General features: G+C 44.9%; 1 protein-coding gene across 1 annotated transcript in view; it reads right to left on the bottom strand.

Moving 5' to 3' along the window:
• Positions 1–25,488, bottom strand: part of FAM110B (family with sequence similarity 110 member B) — a 248,462-nt gene that overhangs the window by 146,839 nt on the left and 76,135 nt on the right. The window lies entirely within an intron of this gene.

Below are 25,488 nucleotides of genomic sequence, written 5' to 3'. Positions count from 1 at the left end.
GAATGAGGGCCCATGTTTCCTCTTCTTCTAGAGGTCTAATCATGAAAAAGCACTTGTCACTTTAACCTACTGCACATATGTATCATTCATTAACTCAGTGTGCACACACCAGACCGTAGGAGACCCTGCACTTATTTGCCCTGACAAGATTAAAGCAATATTACATTACACATGGTTAAACCCACAAGAGGTTAATGGCCTTCTGTAAAAGTTGAGTGCAAGTAGGACCTTCACATGGATTCTGGGGGGTTGGGTGTGCGTGTGTAGGAGGGACTGGATGGAACAGTACCTGGTTTACAAGGACAGCCCCAGGTTTTGAAGATTTGTCCCTAGAAGTGTTTTTCCTGGAAATCCCTCTGTTTTAATAATTGACCATATACTAATTTATAAACAAAAACACCCAATATATATTCGCTATACATTCTTATTTCCAGGGCTTTACAACTATAACAATTTATTGAACAGGAATGCTGAAAACGTAACTAAACAACTTTGAGGCAGATTTTCATTTGGGGCCACAAAAAATAATAATATACACCTAGACAAGCCATTATCATATTGCAATAGGTGCAAAAAATAAGATTTTACTCACCGATAAATCTATTTCTCGTAGTCCGTAGTGGATGCTGGGGACTCCGTCAGGACCATGGGGAATAGCGGCTCCGCAGGAGACAGGGCACAAAAAGTAAAAGCTTTTGGACCTAGGTGGTGTGCACTGGCTCCTCCCCCTATGACCCTCCTCCAAGCCTCAGTTAGGATACTGTGCCCGGACGAGCGTACACAATAAGGAAGGATTTTGAATCCCGGGTAAGACTCATACCAGCCACACCAATCACACCGTACAACTTGTGATCTGAACCCAGTTAACAGTATGATAACAGAGGAGCCTCTGAAAAGATGGCTCACTACAACAAAAACCCGATTTTGTTAACAATAACTATGTACAAGTATTGCAGACAATCCGCACTTGGGATGGGCGCCCAGCATCCACTACGGACTACGAGAAATAGATTTATCGGTGAGTAAAATCTTATTTTCTCTAACGTCCTAAGTGGATGCTGGGGACTCCGTCAGGACCATGGGGATTATACCAAAGCTCCCAAACGGGCGGGAGAGTGCGGATGACTCTGCAGCACCGAATGAGAGAACTCCAGGTCCTCCTCAGCCAGGGTATCAAATTTGTAGAATTTAGCAAACGTGTTTGCCCCTGACCAAGTAGCTGCTCGGCAAAGTTGTAAAGCCGAGACCCCTCGGGCAGCCGCCCAAGATGAGCCCACTTTCCTTGTGGAATGGGCTTTTACAGATTTTGGCTGTGGCAGGCCTGCCACAGAATGTGCAAGCTGAATTGTACTACAAATCCAACGCGCAATAGTCTGCTTAGAAGCAGGAGCACCCAGCTTGTTGGGTGCATACAGGATAAACAGCGAGTCAGATTTCCTGACTCCAGCCGTCCTGGAAACAAATATTTTCAGGGCCCTGACTACGTCCAGCAACTTGGAGTCCTCCAAGTCCCTAGTAGCCGCAGGCACCACAATAGGTTGGTTTAGGTGAAACGCTGAAACCACCTTAGGAAGAAATTGAGGACGAGTCCTCAATTCCGCCCTATCCGAATGAAATATCAGGTAAGGGCTTTTATAGGATAAAGCCGCCAATTCAGATACTCGCCTGGCAGAAGCCAGGGCCAACAACATTACCACTTTCCATGTGAGATATTTTAATTCCACTGTGGCAAGTGGCTCAAACCAATGTGATTTTAGGAATCCCAAAACTACATTGAGATCCCAAGGTGCCACTGGGGGCACAAAGGGAGGCTGTATATGCAGTACCCCTTTTACAAAAGTCTGAACTTCAGGAAATGAAGCCAATTCTCTCTGAAAGAAAATCGACAAGGCCGAAATTTGAACCTTAATGGACCCTAACTTTAGGCCCATGGACAGTCCTGTTTGCAGGAAATGTAGGAAACGACCTAGTTGAAATTCCTCTGTCGGGGCCTTCTTGGTCTCGCACCACGCAACATATTTTCGCCAAATACGGTGATAATGCTGTGCGGTTACATCCTTCCTAGCTTTAATCAGGGTAGGAATAACTTCATCTGGAATGCCTTTTTCCTTCAGAATCCGGCGTTCAACCGCCATGCCGTCAAACGCAGCCGCGGTAAGTCTTGGAACAGACAGGGACCCTGCTGAAGCAGGTCCCTTCTTAGCGGCAGAGGCCACGGGTCCTCTGTGAGCATCTCTTGAAGTTCCGGGTACCAAGTCCTTCTTGGCCAATCCGGAGCCACTAGTATAGTTCTTACTCCTCTCCGTCTTATAATTCTCAGTACCTTGGGTAAGAGAGGCAGAGGAGGGAACACATACACCGACTGGAACACCCAAGGTGTTACCAGAGCGTCCACAGCTATTGCCTGCGGGTCTCTTGACCTGGCGCAATACCTGTCTAGTTTTTTGTTGAGGCGTGACGCCATCATGTCCACCTTTGGTTTTTCCCAACGGTTCACAATCATGAGGAAGACTTCCGGATGAAGTCCCCACTCTCCCGGGTGTAGGTCGTGTCTGCTGAGGAAGTCTGCTTCCCAGTTGTCCACTCCCGGAATGAACACTGCTGACAGTGCTATCACATGATTTTCCGCCCATTGCAGAATCCTTGCAGCTTCTGTCATTGCCCTCCTGCTTCTTGTGCCGCCCTGCCTGTTTATGTGGGCGACTGCTGTGATGTTGTCCGACTGGATCAACACCGGCTGACCCTGAAGCAGAGGCTTTGCTAGGCTTAGAGCATTGTAAATTGCCCTTAGTTCCAGTATATTTATGTGAAGTGAAGTCTCCAGGCTTGACCACACTCCCTGGAAGTTTCTTCCTTGTGTGACTGCTCCCCAGCCTCTCAGGCTGGCATCCGTGGTCACCAGGATCCAGTCCTGAATGCCGAATCTGTGGCCCTCTAGGAGATGAGCACTTTGCAGCCACCACAGAAGAGATACCCTTGTCCTTGGAGACAGGGTTATTTTCTGATGCATCTGAAGATGCGATCCGGACCATTTGTCAAGCAGATCCCACTGAAAAATTCTTGCGTGGAATCTGCCGAATGGAATCGCTTCGTTAGAAGCCACCATTTTCCCCAGGACCCTTGTGCATTGATGCACTGACACCTTTCCTGGTTTTAGGAGGTTCCTGACTAGATTGGATAACTCCCTGGCTTTCTCCTCCGGGAGAAACACCTTTTTCTGGACTGTGTCCAGAATCATCCCTAGGAACAGCAGACGTGTCGTCGGAATCAGCTGCGATTTTGGAATATTTAAAATCCACCCGTGCTGTTGTAGTACTTCTTGAGATAGTGCTACTCCGACTTCTAACTGTTCTCTGGACCTTGCCCTTATTAGGAGATCGTCCAAGTAAGGGATAATTAATACGCCTTTTCTTCGAAGAAGAATCATCATTTCGGCCATTACCTTGGTAAAGACCCGGGGTGCCGTGGACAATCCAAACGGCAGCGTCTGAAACTGATAATGACAGTTCTGTCTTACGAACCTGAGATACCCTTGGTGAGAAGGGCAAATCGGGACATGGAGATAGGCATCCTTGATGTCCAGAGACACCATATAGTCCCCTTCTTCCAAGTTCGCTATCACTGCTCTGAGTGATTCCATCTTGAATTTGAACCTTTTGATATAAGTGTTCAAAGATTTTAGATTTAAAATCGGTTTCACCGAACCGTCTGGTTTCGGTACCACAAACAGTGTGGAGTAATATCCCTTCCCTTGTTGTAGGAGGGGTACTTTTATTATCACCTGTTGGGAGTACAGCTTGTGAATGGCTCCCAATACCGCCTCCCTGTCGGAGGGAGCTATTGGTAAAGCAGACTTCAGGAACCGGCGAGGGGGAGACGTCTCGAATTCCAATTTGTACCCCTGAGATACTACTTGCAGGATCCAGGGGTTCACTTGCGAGTGAGCCCACTGCGCGCTGAAATTTCTGAGACGACCTCCCACCGTACCTGAGTCTGCTTGTAAGGACCCAGCGTCATGCTGAGGACTTGGCAGAAGCGGAAGAGGGCTTCTGTTCTTGGGAAGAAGCTGTCTGCTGCAGTCTTTTTCCCCTTCCTCTACCCCGGGGCAGATATGACTGTCCTTTTGTCCGCTTGCCTTTATGGGAACGAAAGGACTGATGCTGAAAAGACGGTGTCTTTTTCTGTTGAGAGGTGACTTGAGGTAAAAATGTGGATTTCCCAGCCGTTGCCGTGGTTACCAGGTCTGATAGACCGACCCCAAATAACTCCTCCCCTTTATACGGCAATACCTTGATGTGCCGTTTTGAATCCGCATCACCTGACCACTGTCGCGTCCATAACCCTCTTCTGGCAGAAATGGACAGCGCACTTACTCTTGATGCCAGAGTGCAAATATCTCTCTGTGCATCTCGCATATATAAAAATGCATCTTTTAATTGCTCAATAGTCAATAAAATACTGTCCCTATCCAGGGTATCAATATTCTCAGTCAGGGAGTCCGACCACGCCACCCCAGCACTGCACATCCAGGCTGAGGCGATTGCTGGTCGCAGTATAACACCAGTATGTGTGTATATACTTTTAAGGATATTTTCCAGCCTCCTATCTGCTGGCTCCTTAAGGGCGGCCGTTTCTGGAGACGGTAACGCCACTTGTTTTGATAAGCGTGTGAGCGCCTTATCTACCCTAGGGGGTGTTTCCCAACGAGCCCTAACCTCTGGTGGGAAGGGATATAGTGCCAATAATTTTTTAGAAATTAGCAGTTTTTTGTCGGGGGTAACCCACGCTTCATCACACACTTCATTCAATTCATCTGATTCAGGAAAAACTACGGGTAGTTTTTTCACACCCCACATAATACCCCTTTTCGTGGTACTTGCAGTATCAGAGATGTGCAAAACCTCCTTCATTGCCGTGATCATGTAACGTGTGGCCCTACTGGAAAATACGTTTGTTTCTTCACCGTCGACACTGGAGTCAGTGTCTGTGTCCGTGTCGACCCACTGAGGTAACGGGCGTTTTATAGCCCCTGACGGTGTTTGAGACGCCTGGACAGGCACTAACTGAGCTGCCGGCTGTCTCATGTCGTCAACAGTTTTCTGTAACGTGCCGACACTGTCACGTAATTCCTTAATTACGGCCATCCATTCAGGTGTCGACTCCCTAGGGGGTGACATCACCATTATAGGCAATTGCTCCGCCTCCACATCATTTTCCTCCTCATACATGTCGACACACACGTACCGACACCCAGCACACACACAGGGAATGCTCTGATAGAGGACAGGACCCCACTTAGCCCATTGGGGAGACAGAGGGAGAGTTTGCCAGCACACACCAGAGCGCTATATATGTATAGGGACAACCTTACAATAAGTGTCTATCCCTTATAGCTGCTTATATCTGTTATTTTGCCAAATAAGTGCCCCCCTCTCTTTTTTAGCCTGTTTCTGTAGTGCAGGATGCAGGGGAGATTCTGGGAGCCTTCCTACCAGCGGAGCTGTGTGGGAAAAATGGCGCTGTGTGCTGAGGAGATAGGCCCCGCCCCCTTCACGGCGGGCTCTTCTCCCGCTTTTTTCTGGAAAACTGGCAGGGGTTAAATACATCCATATAGCCCAGGAGCTATATGTGATGTATTTTTTGCCAAATAAGGTAAATTCATTGCTTCCCAGGGCCCCCCCCCCCCCAGCGCCCAGCACCCTCAGTGACCGAAGTGTGAAGTGTGCTGAGAGCAATGGCGCACAGCTGCAGTGCTGTGCGCTACCTTATGAAGACAGGAAAGTCTTCTGCCGCCGATTTATGGACCTCTTCTTGCTTCAGCATCTGTAAGGGGGCCGGCGGCGCGGCTCCGGGACCCATCCATGGCTGGGCCTGTGATCGTCCCTCTGGAGCTAATGTCCAGTAGCCAAGAAGCCCAATCCACTCTGCATGCAGGTGAGTTCGCTTCTTCTCCCCTTAGTCCCACGCTGCAGTGAGCCTGTTGCCAGCAGGACTCACTGAAAATAAAAAAACCTAAGTATACTTTTACTTCTAAGCAGCTCAGGAGAGCCACCTAGATTGCACCCTTCTCGGCCGGGCACAAAGATCTAACTGAGGCTTGGAGGAGGGTCATAGGGGGAGGAGCCAGTGCACACCACCTAGGTCCAAAAGCTTTTACTTTTTGTGCCCTGTCTCCTGCGGAGCCGCTATTCCCCATGGTCCTGACGGAGTCCCCAGCATCCACTTAGGACGTTAGAGAAACATTTATTGTTTTTTTTTCCCCATGAAGGGTAAATACTGGCTGCTTGTGTGTGTAGCCTACACATTCAGGACAGATTTAAGGCCCATATAGACGGGCAGATGTGGGAGAGATGTGTGCTGAGCGAATCGCTCAGCACACATCTCTCCCCCCGCTCAGCACAGCGCGATGTGTGCTGAGTGTGCGGGGGGAGCGGGGGCGCTCATTTCACCCAGCAGGTGAAGTGAGCGACCCACTAGATTGGCCAATCTAGCACCAGCGATAGCGATGCGCGGGGCTGCGCATCGCTATCGCTGTAGGGGGTACACACGGAGCGATAATGCTTAAATTCTAAGCAATCTAGTCAGATTGCTTAGAATATTGCTCCGTGAGTACCCCCCTTTAGGTTTACACTACAAATTAGATTTGCTTTTGGACACGCCCCTCCCAAATCTAATTCTCACTGCTCATTGTACACCTGCCCCACCTGAAGTGCAGCATGGATTTACCAAGGTTGTTACTTGCTTTTGTTTGCTTTGATTCCATCTGAGAACCAGTCCCATTCATAACCTATTTCAAAACTAGGATCTGGCTGTAGCCCTCCAATATCCATCATGAGAATATCAGACGTACGTGCTTGGACAAAAACGCTTTGCCTCAAAGTTTACCTGGTCATTGTGTGAAAATGTTGACCACAAGATTGTCGCTCTGAGTTTGCAGCCTATAGATCATTTCTGTGTGAAGCATCAGGTTTTCCTTCCAACATAGAGGAAGCACTTTGTGTTATGTGTCACAGGCACGATGGATGTGACAGTACCGCAATGGAGGCATTGAGCTAGAGGGGTATGGGCACCAAGATACAGTAAATACTCTGATAGTATGTGTGGCCCCCTAGCTATGACAGAAGAACTCCATGATGTGATGTGAGGAGACGTCTAGCAGCTTCCACAGGACAGATGTCACTGCAAAGAATGAGGCAAAGAATTTAAGAGTCTAACATGTACTAGAAAAGAGACAGATGAATTTGGAGGAAGCTAAACTAAAATATAGCTATTTATCAAATAGCCCCCCTCACTGCTACCCCTTCATAACCTGCAGCAGATATAGAAAACCTCTTCTAGTGCTTGTAGAACAACCGTACATAGGGGGTAATTCTGAGTTGATCGCAGCAGCAAGTTTGTTAGCAGTTGGGCAAAACCATGTGCGCTGCAGGGAGGGCAGATATAACATTTGCAGAGAGTTAGATTTGGGTGGGTTATTTTGTTTCTGTGCAGGGTAAATACTGGCTGCTTTATTTTTACACTGCAATTTGGATTTCAGTTTGAACACACCCCACCCAAATCTAACTCTCTCTGCACATGTTATATCTGTCCCCGCTACAGTGCACATGGTTTTGCCCAACTGCTAACAAATTTGGGGCTGCGATCAACTCAGAATTAGGCCCATAGACCGCGTGGGTATGGGATAGAATTCTTATAGTTCACTCAAGGATTGGGGCTATATTCAAAACACAGGGGACCCTGGAGCCTGAGAAAATGTGGCTATGTCCAGTTTTATTAGACGGCATAGAACCTTTCACAGGTCAGAGCGTTAGCCCAAGTGCCTTCTGTGTTCCTCTGATTGTCTGTATTCATTAGCATAGTTGACACATTCATCTTTGAATATTAGAAATGATAAAGTAATTGGATATTCCTAATCTCAGCAAACGCATTAATTTTCTTCTTCAGTCTAGCAACAGTACAACCCTAAGCACTTGTTTTACCTGGAGCATCTTCAAATCAGTTATTACATCAGTAGGGTCAGTGAGGAATCTGCAATAACCATAACTTAGAACTAACTGAAGTGACTTTATCTAACAAAAGTGATAACCTATCCAAATTAATTTGTACGCTTGTAAAGTATTAAATTAAATAAATGACATAAACATATCTACTGCCGGGTATGGGTCATTGGGTAGACACAACTTAGGTCGACAGTCATTGGGTCGACCATGGAAGGTCAACATGCATTAGGTCGACAGGGACAATAGGTCGACAGGGACAATAGGTCGACATAGTCATTAGGTCAACAGGTCGCCTTTTTTTTAAACTTTTTTGGCGTTGTTTTCTTCGAAAAGTGACGGGGAACCCCAATTAGTGCACCGTATCCACTCGCATGGCTCGCTTCGCTCGGCACAGGTTACCGTTCCAAATCGTAGTCCACGTGGATCGTTAAGTATGAAAAAATCCAAAAAAAGAAATAAAAAAAAGTGTGAAAAACTCATGTCGAGCTTTTGACCTGTCGACCTAGTACATGTCAACCTAATGACCATGTCGACCTAAGCTGTGTTGATCTAACGACCGTATCCCTCTACTGCCAACATACATGTAAATAAAACCTCACACAACATGTGTAAACCATTTCCATGACTGGATCTCCTCAATATATTACATATATGGAGCACTTCGTGACGGACAGACAATTAAGATTGCAATAGGCTATAAACAGAAGACAAAGCAGCAATACTTACACATAGCATAATAGAGGAAACTCTCTGGGAAATTAGTCAAACAGACTGTATATATCAAATGCTTACAAATAGGACAGGTGTTATATTCGCACATTTCATCAAAGGTAACATGATCTTCACTTGATCATATCAGTGATAAAATACCGTTCAACAGATAATAGGGGGTTTAGTTGGTTACTAAAGTGCTGGTTTATTAGAAGTGGAGATGTTGCCCATAGCAACCAATCAGATTCTAGCTATTTTCTTCTAGAACAGGGCTGGCCAAACCAGTCCTCAAGATCAATCAACAGGTCACATTTTCCAGACCACCTAGTTAGTGCACAGGTGTAGTCATTACTAATTAAGATGTGCTGCATTCATTCCTAACAGACAATTCTACAGATCTCCAGGAGTACTGGAAAACATGTACTATTGGTAGATCTCGATTACCGGTTTGGCCAGCCCTGTTCTAAAAGGTGCTAGATAAATGACAAGTAGAATCTGATTGGTTGTTATGGGCAGCATCTAAAGTTATAAAAACCCACACTTTAGTAAATATATATCCCTAGGGGCCTGTTTGTTCATTTTTCCAGATTTCTTTAATTGTGTAAAACGAATGCCACTTTTTGGGTTTCTCATCCCAACATAGTCATTATTTATCAACTCCTTCCCACCAGGACAGTTCTGACAAAGACTTCTGAGCCCTGCAAAGTTGTCTGCAACCTGACTACCCAATGTGCTATTGTTTCTGTAGGGGGTTTTATAGTTAAGTTAACATAATGGAATATCTCTATTTTATTTGGTTTATAATCAAAACCAACATGCTCCATTTTTATTACCAGATTGATCATAAGCCTGGACTGTGAGACTAGCTTTTAAGGAGTCAGTCCATAACAGATTATTGCAATAGGAAACCGACACCAGACAGACTGGAGAGGGGAGGAGCACAGTAGGAGGAAGCCGGAGAAATCACTGTTCAACGTTTTGCTCTCCACTGTAAGTGGACATAATGCCATCCACAGATAGTATTTGGTTTTTAACAGCAGCAGCAAAGGGTAGATCTTTCTTGCAGCTTCATAAATGAATGGGGGTGGCACGTGGATGCTAAAAAAACAACAACCCATTGTTTACTAGTTGTGAAACGCTGAGGAGCGATATTTCCAGCCAGAAAAGCGCTAGGGATGCTCTATAAATAGACTCCTTCGTTGTATTATGTATTTAGCGATCCTCTTAGCTGGCCCAGTGACCACTGTTTGTACAGTAGTTTATTCCAGCCCTGGTAAACTGTGGTCTCATTGCCAGGCAGTTCTAGGAAAGATCAAACAGTATACGTCACACTCTTACTGCTATAGGGAAAGTAATTGATCATCGTACAGACAAACCTCATCTCTAGGAGTCTGAATGGCAGCACCTCATGCATAAATAGACTATATTTCATTATTAATTAATTTAAGTTAGCAGTAAAAAGACAAAGACCAGTGATATATTGTTGTCCACAAATTCATTTTCTAAAAAGGACTTACCAAATTGTGTTAAAGGGTAATGCTCATTATACTACATATTGCATAGACTTTACCACAGTACTCAATTAGCCGACTACTGTTAATCTTTCATTTGTTTGCACTAACCATATTTACACAACAGCACACAGCATCTAGCCTGGTCAAGACCCTGCTATCTAATTAACTGCTCTTGTTAGAGCTACTCTGGCATCAAGACAATTATTTCCTTAACCTGCAATTTGTTTGTTTTTTTGTTTTTGTTTTTATACAGAATCAGCAATTTAATTAAGCATCTACAAATGGTGGTGGAGGGCAATGGGAGAGGGCGACTGAGCGAGAGGACCAATCACAAACCCCATTGTTGATTGTTTGGCCTGATTCAAATGCGGTTGGAGTTACCATCGCTGCTGCTATAGCACTAATATGGTAATGCAGCAGTGAGCGTCACACCTCCTGCATGCATTACAGATCCGAGCTGTATCCAAGGACGCAGTATCTGTGACGCCATGAGGTCGTGCAAGCCAAACGCTGCAGGAATGGAGATCCTGGCCTCATCCCTCCCCCGCAACGGCAGCGACACGCCTGTTTTGAGAAACTGAGGCAGTCGCCGCTACCTCCCATCCCCCAAAACGGCATCAGACTGTCAAACTGCTACTTTGCGCCGCAGGTACTTGGAGACCTGAATAAGGCCCATTGTGATTGCCCCTTCTGCTCATACATACTCCAGATTTACGGCTGGACTGTGAGAGGAAGCGAGAATCCCCAGGCTGTGTGTAGCAGCCCAGGAGGGACCGTGTACATTAGGAAGATATTTCCATGGGTGTGGTATGTTAGATAGAATAGACTTAGGTCGACAGTGTCTAGGTCGACCACTATTGGACGACAGTAAGTAGGTTGACACGGTTTCTAGGTCGACAGGGACTCTAGGTAGACCTAGTACATGTCGACTTAGAAACCATGTTGACCTACTTACTGTCGACCAATAGTGGTCGACCTAGACACTGTCGACCTAAAGATCAGATCCCATTTCCATAGGCATTCATGCAGCTTGAATATATACCTATATCAGAGGTAGCCTGCTCTCAATCCAGACTGATTTAAAAAAAAAAAAAAAAAATGCCTTAAGAACAGTACATTGGAGGGGTAGGGAATAATGGAGGGCAAGATGTGGAAAATTCTCCAGGTCAAGAGGAGTACACCTAAAACATTATGTCATCTTTAACCAGCATGTAAAAAGTGCACAATTCTAGATGATAAGTTACCCTTCTACAATATCTACTAGGAAATAAAACCATACTAATTATCAGCCTTTATTTATATGGCGCTACAAGGGTTCTGCAGCAGCGGCACCTAACAAAGTAAAAATAAGCAGAACAAGAAAACAGCTACTAAGCAGGCATGACACTGAAACAAGCATCAGGGTGGCAGATACCAAGGGTTAGGTGCCATTGTAAGGAGTATGGAGTATATGACAGTCTAAGTAAGAGAAGGAAAAGCACATGAGGGGAGAGGGCCTCGCTCGTGAGAGCATGCATTCTAAAGGGGAGGGGCAGACAGACATGGGTGACACAAATGGTGTAGACAGTGACCATGGAACAGAGGGTCAGGATGAGATGGCTGGGCTTGATGTAGAAGTGGGTCTTGAGAGTCCGTTTGAAGTTTTGTAGAGAGGTGAAGAGTCTGATTGGGATTCTGTACCTCTCCCTGAGACAGGGAGCAGCATGTGCAAAATCTTGGAGGTTGGAGTGTGAGGAGGTAAATCAGTAGGCAGAAGAGACGCCGTGCATTTGTGGAATGAAGAGGATCGGCTGGAGTGTAAAGGGAGATAAAGTCAGAGATGTCAATTGGAGAGGAAAGTGTGGGGATTTTGTAAGTGGCTGTGAGAAGCTTGAATTGGATTCTGAAGGGGAGCTTGTAAGAGGAGAGGCAGACGTAGTACGTTTGGAGGATAAGATGAGCTGGGCAGCAGCAATGAGGACAGATCAGAGTGTAGAGAGGCGATAGGCAAGGAGGCCAGATAGGAAGAGATTACAGTAATCCAATCTGGAGAGGACAAGTGAGTGGATGAGAGTTATAGTAGCAACCACTGTGAAAAAGGGTCTGATTCTGGATATATTTTTGAGAAGAAACGGCAGGACTGCGAGAGGTACTGGTGGTCTGAAGGAGAGGGAGGAGTCCAGGATAACTCCTAGACTGCATACTTTGGGCTACAGGAGATGGTTGAGCCATCAATAGATAATGACATCGTGGAAGGTGAGGTCATGCGAAAGGGTGAGAAAATGAGCAGCTCAGTCTTAGGCATGTTAAGTTTAAGATTGATGAATCTCACATTTTAGTGGATAATCAATTAGTGTATGAGTGGTGGTTTCTTATTTACCATGTAAAATGACCAAACTAAAACAATGACATGATGTTCCGGAGAGTTTAAAGGGCTCCGCTAACAATAGAAACATCAATGATATCGGGAGTGGGGTATATTAGTTAAACAGTCACAATCAGTGGTGGTTGCTCTGGTGGGACTGCAGTCTAAAACAGAAATAGGGGGACCACACCACCTGCCACCCCTCTCAAAAAATGGCCAACATTGCCGGCTGGGACTCACTGTCAGCATGAAGAGACTGGGAACCGGGTGCAGCAGCAGACAGGGCAACACATCAGATCATCAGCCCTTCCCCCAACAAACTTCTATTGGCTATCTATATGCCCACCCCGTCTATTAATCTATGAGACACGAGTCTGGGAGTGGGATGATAGTTAGCTAGCCAACAGAGGTATGTTGACTGTGGAGGCTGGGGGAGCAGGCTGATGACTTGACGCTGATGTCGTCCTGTCTGCTGCTGCTGTACCTCATTCTCGGAGACTTCATGCTGACAGTGAGTCCCTATCGGTGATGCTAGGAAGCGTTGGGTGTGACCACTGGTCACAATGTTATGCGACATGCAGGTTTTCTTCTCCTTCTGCCCACAACAGCAACCCAAAGTCTTATGGAAAGGTCTACATTATGACAAAGTCAACTTTCCGATGTAGACATTCTGCCAATGTCAACGTTTTGCAGGTGTTGACATTATAGAGGCTGACATTTTTAACCATGCTGACATAATCAATGTCGACCTTCTTCTGCTGAAATGTCTTCCGCTGACATAGTGACAGCATACTTTTATCAACCAATATTGAGACGGTATGGTAAAATGTTACACTTTATAACATAAAGGCGTATATAGAACATTAGAAAAATGTACAGCTAAAGGGGGTATTTCAAGGACATAACATTATAAACACAACCGTTAACATTTATAAAACAGAGTTAAAACAAAATCCTTTAAATGGTAATTTCTTTTTAAGATCATAACCATAGAAGTAAACAAATTATATATATATATATATATATATATATATATATATATATATACACACACATACATACATACATACACACACACCCACTTTTTCATACAAGCTGCCTTTAAATACAGAGCAATGGTTAACGACGTTAAGAAGATATAATAATCTATCTTCCTGGTATCCTGGTTAGCATCTTTGTCTACTAAATAACCATTTTGTACTTCAAATTCTTTGTTCTTTCCATCTCCTTCAAACAAGGCTTCATGTTCCTTCACAGCATTACATTTTTGCATATCAATTGCCATACATGTAATAAACTATCTAGAATAACCCATAAAGAACAGGATGAGCTTTAAGGAGCCCATACATCTGCGATTAAGCATGGCAATTTCTCCGTTCTGACAATGTGGGTCATTCAGACCCGTTCGCACGCAGCGGTTCTTCGCTGTGGTGCTAACGGGTCTGAAATGCGCATGCGCGGCATGAGCACTGCGCACACGCGTTGATGCCTGGCGACAGAGGTAGCCGGGCCACGACGCAGACAGAGAAGAAAGCGGTCACAGCAGCGACCGCAAAATAGATGGACAGCAAGAGGGCGTTCCGGGGCATCAACTTACCGTTTACTGCCGTTTTCGGGGAGTGGTAAGTAAAACGCAGGCATGTCCAGGCGAACGGAGGGCAGAGGTGTGACGTCAAAGCCAGCGCCATCATCGCTGGATCCGTTGCTCAGGGTAAGTATGTCCAGAATTGGTCTTGTTTTGAGTGAAACTTTTTTAGCATAGCAGGGCTGCACAAGCGAACGCAGCCCTGCTATGCTAAAATACACTATAGGTGGAGATTAGTTGATCGCACCAGCAGCTAAAAAGTTGCTTGGCGCGATCAACTCGGAATGACCCCTAATGTCCAAGTTGGGGGATAGGGAAAATCCAACATGTTGGAAATACTTGATTTGCATATACTGACCCAAAAATTATTGGAATTTTCAAAGTCTAGAATTTTGCTGTTTCCCCAACAAATCACAGATTGGATGGGAATTGGGGAATAGAGGAATTGCTGGGTAGATGTAAGGCACGCATTAATCAACGTAAGACAATATAAAAGCATATAATAAGGTAGTATATACTTTAGACAACATAAAATTTACAAATAAACCTTTGACGATCAAAGATAAAGTTCAGTCTATTATGATATACAGGGAGATCTGATCATCTGCATACTGGACCATATGCATTATTACTGCTTGAATATGAGTTTACACTTTTCTAACAACTACATCTGGAAAAAGTTTCAAAGCATGCGATCACTGGTGACTCTCAATTTGTGGCCACGCACATCCAGACTGATTGTATAAAATGGTTTCATTTCTGTTAATTACACTCACAGCAATAAGTGACCAATTAGGGAAAAAACTACTGTGCAGGACGTATATGTGAGTGTTGTACGCAGTCCTAACTCCTGAAATAAAGCAAATAAAGAAAATATTTGTGGCCCGGGAACCTAGTCATGCAGCTAAGACTAGGTTAAACTTTCATATTGCGCTATGGTGCCAGAGCAGTTTCCGGTGTCTGCACCACCAAGAGAAATTTCATTCTCAGTGCTGGTACTAGAGAAACATTGTTTGAGAAGAATTCAAAATGCTGGGAAATGTTTTCATGCATTTTAACATTGTAGTTAGCATGCTTTGTGCAGTTGTAGAATTGTAGAGAAGTATGGACTGTGCTCTTACAGAACCAAGGTATTTTATTTTATAAGATATTGCCAGTTTGACGGTTAGATTTGTTATAGCGTGACCAGACATATCCCGAAGTCACAACCAGAAGTTAGGGGTTCCAGGTGCCAGTGGTAGGAGCCTGGGTGGAATAAGCGGTTCCAGGTGCCGATTAAAGTTACCAGCTCACAATGCAGTAGGGGGTGTCAGTAAAAGGAGGTTTGTAGTAGTTGTAGGGAAGATTATTGCTCAGAAAAAATGGCTGTATGGAACAGACCCCCCAGGACTCTAGCTAGGATAGGAAGAGGTTTTGTAAAATTGACCTAGTAGTAGATGGAGTCAAGATTTAATTAAATCTGCACTACTAAGAGTTGCAAGACAAGCAATCTTGTCCAGGGGAACTAATTCTCTCATTAAAGAAAAAACGTTTGTATATAGTCTGGAGGAATGCACCATAAACCACAATACTAATGACGACATCTTAAGGCATACCAGTAAAGCATTTAAAAGCAAACCTCTGGTGTATAGTGCCCTGTTAAATTCTGGACCACACTTCAATCAGCTTGCACAATAAGCTCCTTGAGAACAGTCACGGTCCCTGACTTGCTATAAGCGGGTGCCAGCTAACACAGATGCGGTTCCTGTGAGGGTAGGAGTGGTTAACATGCATTTCAAATTGCTGCACCTTCCGTTTTACTAATTTAATCTTCTGTAGACAATTTTCAAAAGTTGCATTTGGCTAGGGTTAGAGCAACTTTCTATATTCAATTATTACTTCCTACTCTTGATAGAACGGCCTGTGGCCAAGTGTAATAATGTGGGGGGGGGGGGAAGAGTTCCCCCCCGATTTTTGGGAGCCTCCCGACCAGTCCGGGAGAGTAGGCAAGTATGGTAGAGGCCTCTATTTGCAGCAAGTACCTATTTGCAGCAAGTACATTGATCCTGCAGATGCATGTGTTAAGTTTGGGTAAGCGGACAGGAAGTGCAAACCGCAGAGCACTTAGTGAGATGGGGCCTCCCAACTCCTTCTGCCATCGCAGGAAGCTGAAACCCGCAGGTTGGATAGTACCCAAAATACACATGACTATCCCACCAAAATCGGGACAGTTGGGAGGTGTGCCAATCACCAAACGTGGAAAACTGCTTTATGATCAGGGATGATAAAATTTACATAATATACAGATGCAGTCTCATACATCTAGTTTCAATACACCATGCAGCGCAAGATGCCTGGCATGAGTGAGCCGCCAGGCCCTGTGCAACTCTGCTAACGTCGGGCATCTTTTTTTGATGAGAATGCATCTCATTCGCAATGCAATGTGACTAGGATGCACCAGGAGACTGTGCCGATTAATTTGATATCATTTATAACACTTGTATACTGTGTATGATTGAGTCTGTATAACAGAACTCTCAAATCTGAAAGTGGATAAATCAATGGGACCAGATGGAATGCATCTGAAGATACTTAAAATAGCTTAAAGATGTGCTGGTAACACCATTAATAGAATTATTCAACCAGTCACTAGCTACAGGTGCAATTACAGAGGACTAGAAAAGAGCAAATGTACTACCACTGCACAAAAGTGGAAGCAAGGAAGAAGCAAGTAACTTCAGCTCAGTTAGCCTTACATCAGTAGTAGGGTAAAATAATGGAAACACTATTAAAAAGATAGAGTTGTGGATTATATTAAATCCAACAAAGTACAGGATCCCAAACTGCATGGATTTACTGGGAAGAGATCATGCCAAACTAATCTAACTGACTTTTTGACTCACTGACTAAAATAATATATCAGGTGGGGGCCATAGATGTAGCATATCTAGACTTTAGTAAGATATTTGGTACGGTCCCACACACCAAACTGCTAAATAAACTCAAAAGTGTGGGACTTGATTATAAAACAGTTGAAGGGATAAGAACCTGGTTGCAGTATAGGAAACAGACAGATGTAGTAAATGAAGTGCAGTCTAAGGAGGGAAATGTTACCAGCGGAGAACCCCAGGGATCTGTACTTACAATATCTTTGTTGGGGACATGCAAATGATAGTGAAGGGAAAATAAGCCTTTTTGCAGAGGACACAAAGCTATGCAGCAGGGTGGACACACCAGGAGGGGTAAAACAAATGATTGAGGGTCTAGGTAGACTTGAGGAGTGATCTAGAATGTGGCAACTACGATTTCACAATCACAAAAAAAAAAAAAAATCAAGCATTTGGGTCTCAAAACGGCTATATATAGTATCGAGGGTACTATTATGGAAACTACTGAGGAGGAATGGGATCTAAAAGTAACTTTTTCAAGTGACTTAAAGGCAAGGAAGCAATGTAACAAATCAATGAGGAAGGCAAATCAGATGCTTGGTTGCATAGGGAGAGGAATTAGTAGCAAGAAAAGAGAAGAATTAATGCCACTGTATACAGGTAGATCACCTGTACAGCCTCATCTGAAATACTGTGTCCAGATTCTGGAGACCATACCTCCAGAAAGATATAACTACATTAGAGAGCGTACAAAGACACTAAAACAGTGCATGGCCTAAATCACTAAACTTATCAGGAAGGAATAAAACATCTTAACATGTAGAGTTTGGAGCAGAGAAGGGAAAAGAGGGGTGGTCTTCAGTATGCCGGCGGTCGGGCTCCCGGCGACCAGCATACCGGTGCCGGGAGCCCGACAGCCTGCATACCGACACTTATTTTCCCTCGTGGGGGTCCACAACCCCCCTGGAGGGAGAATAAAATAGTGTGCGTGCCCGTAGCGTGGCGAGTGCAGCGAGCCCGCAAGGGGCTCATTTGCGCTCGCCACACTGTCGGTAAGCCGGCGGCCGGCCGGCCTCCCGACGCCGGTATGCTGGTCGCCGGGAGGCCTGCCCCCGGCAGATCGTAGTGAACCCAAAAGAGAGACATGATAGAAACTTCCAAATATATCAATGGTTTTAACTAGGAGATGTGCACCGGAAATTTTTCGGGTTTTGTGTTTTGGTTTTGGATTCGGTTCCGTGGCCGTGTGTCGTATTTGGACGCGTTTTGGCAAAACCTCCCTGAAAATTTTTTGTCGGATTCGGGTGTGTTTTGGATTCGGGTGTTTTTTTTCCAAAAAAACCTCAAAAACAGCTTAAATCATAGAATTTGAGGGTAATTTTGTTCCTATAGTATTATTAACCTCAATAACCATAATTTCCACTCATTTCCAGTCTATTCTGAACACCTCACACCTCACAATATTATTTTTAGTCCTAAAATTTGCACCGAGGTCGCTAGATGACTAAGCTAAGTGACCCAAGAGGGCAAAACAAACAGCTGGCCTATCTAGGAGTGGCACTGCAGTGTCAGACAGGATGGCACTTAAAAAAATTGGCCCCAAACAGCACATGATGCAAAGAAAAGAGAAAAAGAGGTGCACTGTGGTCGCTGGATGGCTAAGCTAAGCGACACAAACACCTCAATATCACAGGAATTATTTGTTCTAATCAATGGTATTATTGGTCCAAATCACTGGAAGAAAATGACAAAATCACAGGAATCATTAAGCAAGATCACTGTAATTAATAATTAATTATAAATCACTGATATTAATTGGTAAAATCTCGCTATCGCCTGCCTAATGAAGTGGAATCTAGATGGGATTTTGTACCGGGGACACAATAACTTCATCAATTGTCTAAATCCCAATGCACCAATGGCGGAAAACGGGCGCACGTCTAACAGCGCTCTGATTATACTGAGAACTGATTATACTGATCAATCACTGATTATACTGAGAACTGATTATACTGATCAATCACGGATTTTACTGAGCACTGATGATACTACGGAGAACTGACACTGAGCAGCGAGAACAGCACTGGACTATTGTACTATAGTATACTGGTCACCACAATGCTGCACTGTACTACTATATACTGCTCACAACAATGCAGCACAGATATGGATACTTGAAGTGACACGGAGCTGCAAGATACAGCAATGGCCTACTGTACTGTACAACTATATACTGTTGGTCACCACAATGCTGCACTGTACTACTATGTATACTGCTCACAAAAATGCAGCACAGATATGGAATGGATACTTGCAGTGACACGGAGCTGCAAGATACAGCAATGGCCTACTGTACTGTACATCTATATACTGTTGGTCACCAAAATGCAGCACACAGAGCACAGATATTTGCAGCACACCGAGCACAGATATGGAGCTTTTCAGGCAGAGAACGTAGATATTTGCAGCACACTGAGCACAGATATTTGCAGCACACTGAGCACAGATATGGAGCTTTTCAGGCAGAGAACGTAGCCACGTCCTCTCCGTTCAATCTCCAGTGCACGAGTGAAAATGGCGGCGACGCGCGGTTCTTTATATAGAATATGAATCTCGCGAGAATCCGACAGCGGGATGATGACGTTCATACACGTTCAGGTTAACCGAGCAAGGCTGGAAAATCCGAGGCTGCCTCGGACCCGTGTGAAATAGGTGAAGTTTGGATCTCGACGAACCGAACCCGCTCATCTCTAGTTTTAACAAGGTGCAAGAGGAAACATTCTTCAAAGGAAGAGAAGCATTAGAACTCGAGCACATGCACTGAAACTAGAGGGAGGTACAGTAGGCTCGGGAAATTTAAGGAAAAACGACTTAACAGAAAGGGTAGTGGATGAGTGGAATAGCCTCCTGCCAGAGGTGGTAGAGTCTAAGACAGTGAAGCAATTTAAAAATGCTTGGGATAGGCATGTGAATATCCTTACAAAGAACTAAGGATCAAATAGGGTTGAGGTTATCTAAAGGTTAAAAAAAAGGGGCAGACTAGATGGATCAAGTGGTTCCTATCTGCCTTCAAATTCTATGTTTCTATGTATACTTAGCAGAACAGTACAGTAAAAAGCTGTGTGGCCTGCTACATTGTAGCACTTCGTATACAGATTCAGAGATTCAGCCAGACACAGATATACAAGTGTAGCATATTAAATTAATCAGCACAGTTGCCTCAAGTGTCCTAGTCATATTGCGTTGCAGCTAAGACCCATTTTAGGCAAGAGAGAAGAAAAAGTCAACTGACGCTAGAAGAATCTCATGTGCCCTGATTCTTCGCTGCAAGGGGCATTGCACTGCAGGCGCAACACATACGCAGTCCACAGATAATCGCTCAGCTGCGACACCATCGAAGTTGTGACCGCATCTGAAATCAGGACCACTCTGCTCAGACTTTATATCAGGGATAAACCTTTAGCCCTCCAGCTGTTGTTGAACTACACATACCAGCATGCCTTGCTACTGTTATGCTATTTGGCCATGCTAAAGCTGTTGTAGGGCATGCTGGGATGTGTAGGTCAACAGCAGCTGGAGGGCAGAAGGGTCCCCATCCCTGCTTTATATGTAAAGACACAATGCCAGGGATGGATTCAGTTTTCTTTTAAAAACCCCATAAATACATTGACCAAACTAAAACGTTAATGAATGCTATTGATCAGGTCTTAGTTTAACACAGAACTCTGGTCACGCAAAAAAATAAAAAATAAATGTAAAATTCTAATCTGACAATGTTTTGTACAGAAAAACATTGTATATGTAGGTTGTTCATTTGTAAATTATACAGCATTACATGTGACAAAACCAAACATTTTAAAACCAAATGTCTATGTCGTCATAGCAACAGCAGAGGAATCACATTACGCACCAAACAAAATTAAGATTCATGTTCCCACAAAGCTCTGAACGTGGACATTAAACAGGCTGGGAGAGAAATATATAAATAATAAAAGCGGATGAGAAACCTGTAACGGTCAGTCAGAGAAAAGCAACAGTCCAACAAAACCACAGATTATTTCAATTTGCACTTTGTAAAAACAAATGTGCAAGAAAGCATCAAGCAAGGAGATCTGGAACATTTCTTCAGTGCTTACAAAGCAAATAAACTGACACACAGCATCCCGTTTGCTGACCGTGGAAAACAGAAACTTCCTATTATTTTACATCATAATATCTTCCAGATGCTTTGAACGGACTTGAAAATGGAGTGTGCAAGAGGGACCCAAATGGTTATTAAACTGGTAAAACTATATGTTTGCACCCTACTGGGTGAATGGAAGCTACAGAAGGGGAATCTGGAGTTATTCAGGAAACGATTTTCAGCGTCTCAGCTGACACAATAGGTCCCTTTTCTACCTCGGGCAAAACACAGCAGACCTAGGAATCTGTTTAGTTACATGTAAATTTGCAATAAATACCAATGGGTCTAGAACAAAATACATGACCCCCATCAGCAATAGCGCCAGTGAGGGGAAAAGGGGCATCAATATATGTGTTCTGATCATGTGAAATGGGGGCAGTAATGGGTGGCATAATCATGTGAACTAGGGCAGTAACGTGGTTCAATCATGGCAAAAGAAGAGTTCGTGGAACAGTGGAACCGTGAGCACTGCTCTAACTCTTGATGGACAAACCGATATTGATGGTGTAGGATTTGCAGCTGAAATACCAAAATTTCCCACATCTGCCATAAAAAAACAAAAAACAATAACAAACAAACAAACAAACAAACAGGATAAAGATGTTACACTTGCATGAGAAGCAGGGAGTTATGCACCCCAATCTGTGGGTAGCCCTGAGGATCTCTGCCACTCCTCCTGTTACAGTGGCTGCTGCCGAAAGGAGCTTCTCTAAACTCAAACAGGTTAAAACTAGTGATGAGCGGGTTCGGTTCCTCGAGATCCGAACCCCCCCGAACTTCACCCATTTTACACGGTTCCGAGGCAGACTCGGATCTTCCCGCCTGGCTCGGTTAACCCGAGCGCGCCCGAACGTCATCATCCCGCTATCGGATTCTCGCGAGATTCGTATTCTATATAAGGAGCCGCGCGTCGCCGCCATTTTCACTCGTGCATTGGAGATGATAGCGAGAGGACGTGCAGCGTTCTCTCAGTTTCTGTGTTCAGTGTGCTGCAAATATCTGTGCTCAGTGTGCTGCAAATATCTGTGCTCAGTGTGCTTGCAAATATCTGTGCTCAGTGTGCTTGCAAATATCTACATTCTATGCCTGAAAAACGCTCCACATCTGTGCTGCATTGTAGTATATAGTAGGAGGACAGTGCAGAATTTTGCTGACCACCAGTATTATATAGCAGTACGGTACAGTAGTCCACTGCTCTACCTACCTCTGTGACGTCAAGTATACTATCCATCCATACCTGTGCTGCATTGTAGTTGTGCGCAGTATATATAGTAGGAGGACAGTGCAGAATTTTGCTGTGACCACCAGTATATATATAGCAGTACGGTACAGTAGTCCACTGCTCTACCTTCCTCTGTGTCGTCAAATATACTATCCATCCATACCTGTGCTGCATTTTCAGTTGTGCGCAGTATATATAGTAGGAGGAAAGTGCAGAATTTTGCTGACCACCAGTATATATATATATATATATATATATAGCACTACGGTACAGTGGGCCATTGCTATTGATATATTACTGGCATATAATTCCACACATAAAAAAATGGAGAACAAAAATGTGGAGTAAAATAAGGAAAGATCAAGATCCACTTCCACCTCGTGCTGAAGCTGCTGCCACTAGTCCTGGCCGAGACGATGAAATGCCATCAACGTCGTCTGCCAAGGCCAATGCCCAATGTCATAGTAGAGAGCATGTATAATCCAAAAAACAAAAGTTCAGTAAAATTACCCAAAAATCAAAATTAAAAGCATCCGATGAGAAGCTTAAACTTGCCAATGTGCCATTTACGACACGGAGTGGCAAGGAACGGCTGAGGCCCTGGCCTATGTTCATGGCTAGTGGTTCAGATTCACATGAGGATGGAAGCACTCATCCTCTCGCTAGAAAAATGAAAAGACTTTAGCTGGCAAAAGCACAACAAAGAACTGTGCGTTCTTCTAAATCACAAATCCCCAAGGAGAGTGCAATTGTGTTCGGTTGCGATGCCTGACCTTCCCAACACTGGACGGGAAGAGGTGGCGCCTTCCACCATTTGCACGCCCCCTGCAAGTGCTGGAAGGAGCACCCGCAGTCCAGTTCCTGATAGTCAAATTGAAGATGTCACTGTTGAAGTACACCAGGATGAGGATATGGGTGTTGCTGGCGCTGAGGAGGAAATTGACAAGGAGGATTCTGATGGTGAGGTGGTTTGTTTAAGTCAGGCACCCGGGGAGACCCCTGTTGTCCGTGGGACGAATATGGCCATTGACATGCCTGGTCAAATTACAAAAAAAAAAAAATCACCTCGTCGGTGTGGAATTATTAACAGAAATGCGGACAACATTTGTCAAGTCGTGTGTTGCCTTTGTCAAGCTGCAATAAGTAGGGGTAAGGACGTTAACCACCTAGGAACATCCTCCCTTATACGTCACCTGGAGCACATTCATCAGAAGTCATTGACAAGTTCAAAAACTTTGGGCGACAGCGGAAGCAGTCCACTGACAACTAAATCCCTTCCTTTGTAACCAAGCTCTTGCAAACCACACCACCAACTCCCTCAGTGTGTCAATTTCCTCCTTAGACAGGAAAGCCAATAGTCCTGCAGGCCATGTCACTGGCAAGTCTGACGATTCCTCTCCTGCCTGGGATTCCTCCGATGCATCCTTGAGTGTAACGCCTACTGCTACTGGCGCTGCTGTTGTTGCTGCTGGGAGTCTATCCTCATCCCAGAGGGGAAGTGAGAAGACCACTTGTACTACTTCCAGTAAGCAATTGACTGTCCAATAGTCCTTTGCGAGGAAGATTAAATATCACAGCAGTCATCCTGCTGCAAAGCAGATAACTCAGGCCTTGGCAGCCTGGGTGGTGTTAAACATGTGTCCGGTATCCACCGTTAATTCACAGGGAAATAGAGAATTTGTTGAGTTAGTGTGTCCCCGGTACCAAATACCATCTAGGTTCCACTTCTCTAGGCAGGCGATACCGAGAATGTACACAGACCTCAGAAAAAGAGTCACTAGTGTCCTAAAAAATGCAGTTGTACCCAATGTCCACTTAACCACGGACATGTGGACAAGTGGAGCAGGGCAGACTCAGGACTATATGACTGTGACAGCCCACTGGGTAGATGTATTGCCTCCCGCAGCAAGAACAGCAGCGGCGGCACCAGTAGCAGCATCTCGCAAACGCCAACTCGTTCCTAAGCAGGCTACGCTTTGTATCACCGCTTTCCAGAAGAGGCACACAGCTGACAACCTCTAACGGAAACTGAGAACCATCATCGCAGAATGGCTTACCCCAATTGGACTCTCCTGGGGATTTGTGACATCGGACAACGCCACCAATATTGTGCATGCATTACCTGTGGGCAAATTCTAGCACGTCCCATGTTTTGCACATACATTGAATTTGGTGGTGCAGAATTATTTAAAAAACGACAGGGGCGTGCAAGAGATGCTGTCGGTGGCCCGAAGAATTGCGGGCCACTTTCGGCATTCAGCCACCGCCTGCCGAAGACTGGAGCACCAGCAAACACTCCTGAACCTGCCCCGCCATCATCTGAAGCAAGAGGTGGTAACGAGGTGGAATTCAACACTCTATATGCTTCAGAGGAAGGAGAAGCAGCAAAAGGCCATTCAAGCCTATACAGCTACCTACGATATAGGCAAAGGAGGTGGAATTCACCTGCCTCAAGCGCAGTGGAGAATGATTTCAACGTTGTGCAAGGTTCTGCAACCCTTTGAACTTGCCACACGTGAAGTCAGTTCAGACACTGCCAGCCTGAGTCAGGTCATTCCCCTCATCAGGCTTTTGCAGAAGAAGCTAGAGAGATTGAAGGAGGAGCTAAAACAGAGCGATTCCGCTAGGCATGTGGGACTTGTGGATGGAGCCCTTAATTCGCTTAACCAGGATTCACGGGTGGTCAATCTGTTGAAATCAGAGCACTACATTTTGGCCACCGTGCTCGATCCTAGATTTAAAACCTACGTTGTATCTCTCTTTCCGGCAGACACAAGTCTGCAGAGGTTCAAAGACCTGCTGGTGAGAAAATTGTCAAGTCAAGCGGAACGTGACCCGTCAACAGCTCCTCCTTCACAATCTCCCGCAACTGGGTCTGCGAGGAAAAGGCTAAGAATTCCGAGCCCACCCGCTGGCGGTGATGCAGGGCAGTCTGGAGCGAGTGCTGACATCTGGTCCGGACTGAAGGACCTGCCAACGATTACGGACATGTCGTCTACTGTCACTGCATATAATTCTGTCACCATTGAACGAATGGTGGAGGATTACATGAGTGACCGCAT

The sequence above is a fragment of the Pseudophryne corroboree genome, chromosome 5 (genome assembly GCF_028390025.1).
Source record: "Pseudophryne corroboree isolate aPseCor3 chromosome 5, aPseCor3.hap2, whole genome shotgun sequence".
Lineage (NCBI taxonomy): Eukaryota > Metazoa > Chordata > Amphibia > Anura > Myobatrachidae > Pseudophryne > Pseudophryne corroboree.
Note: the sequence above shows the minus strand (reverse complement) of the source record. Positions and strands in the feature narration are given on the sequence as shown.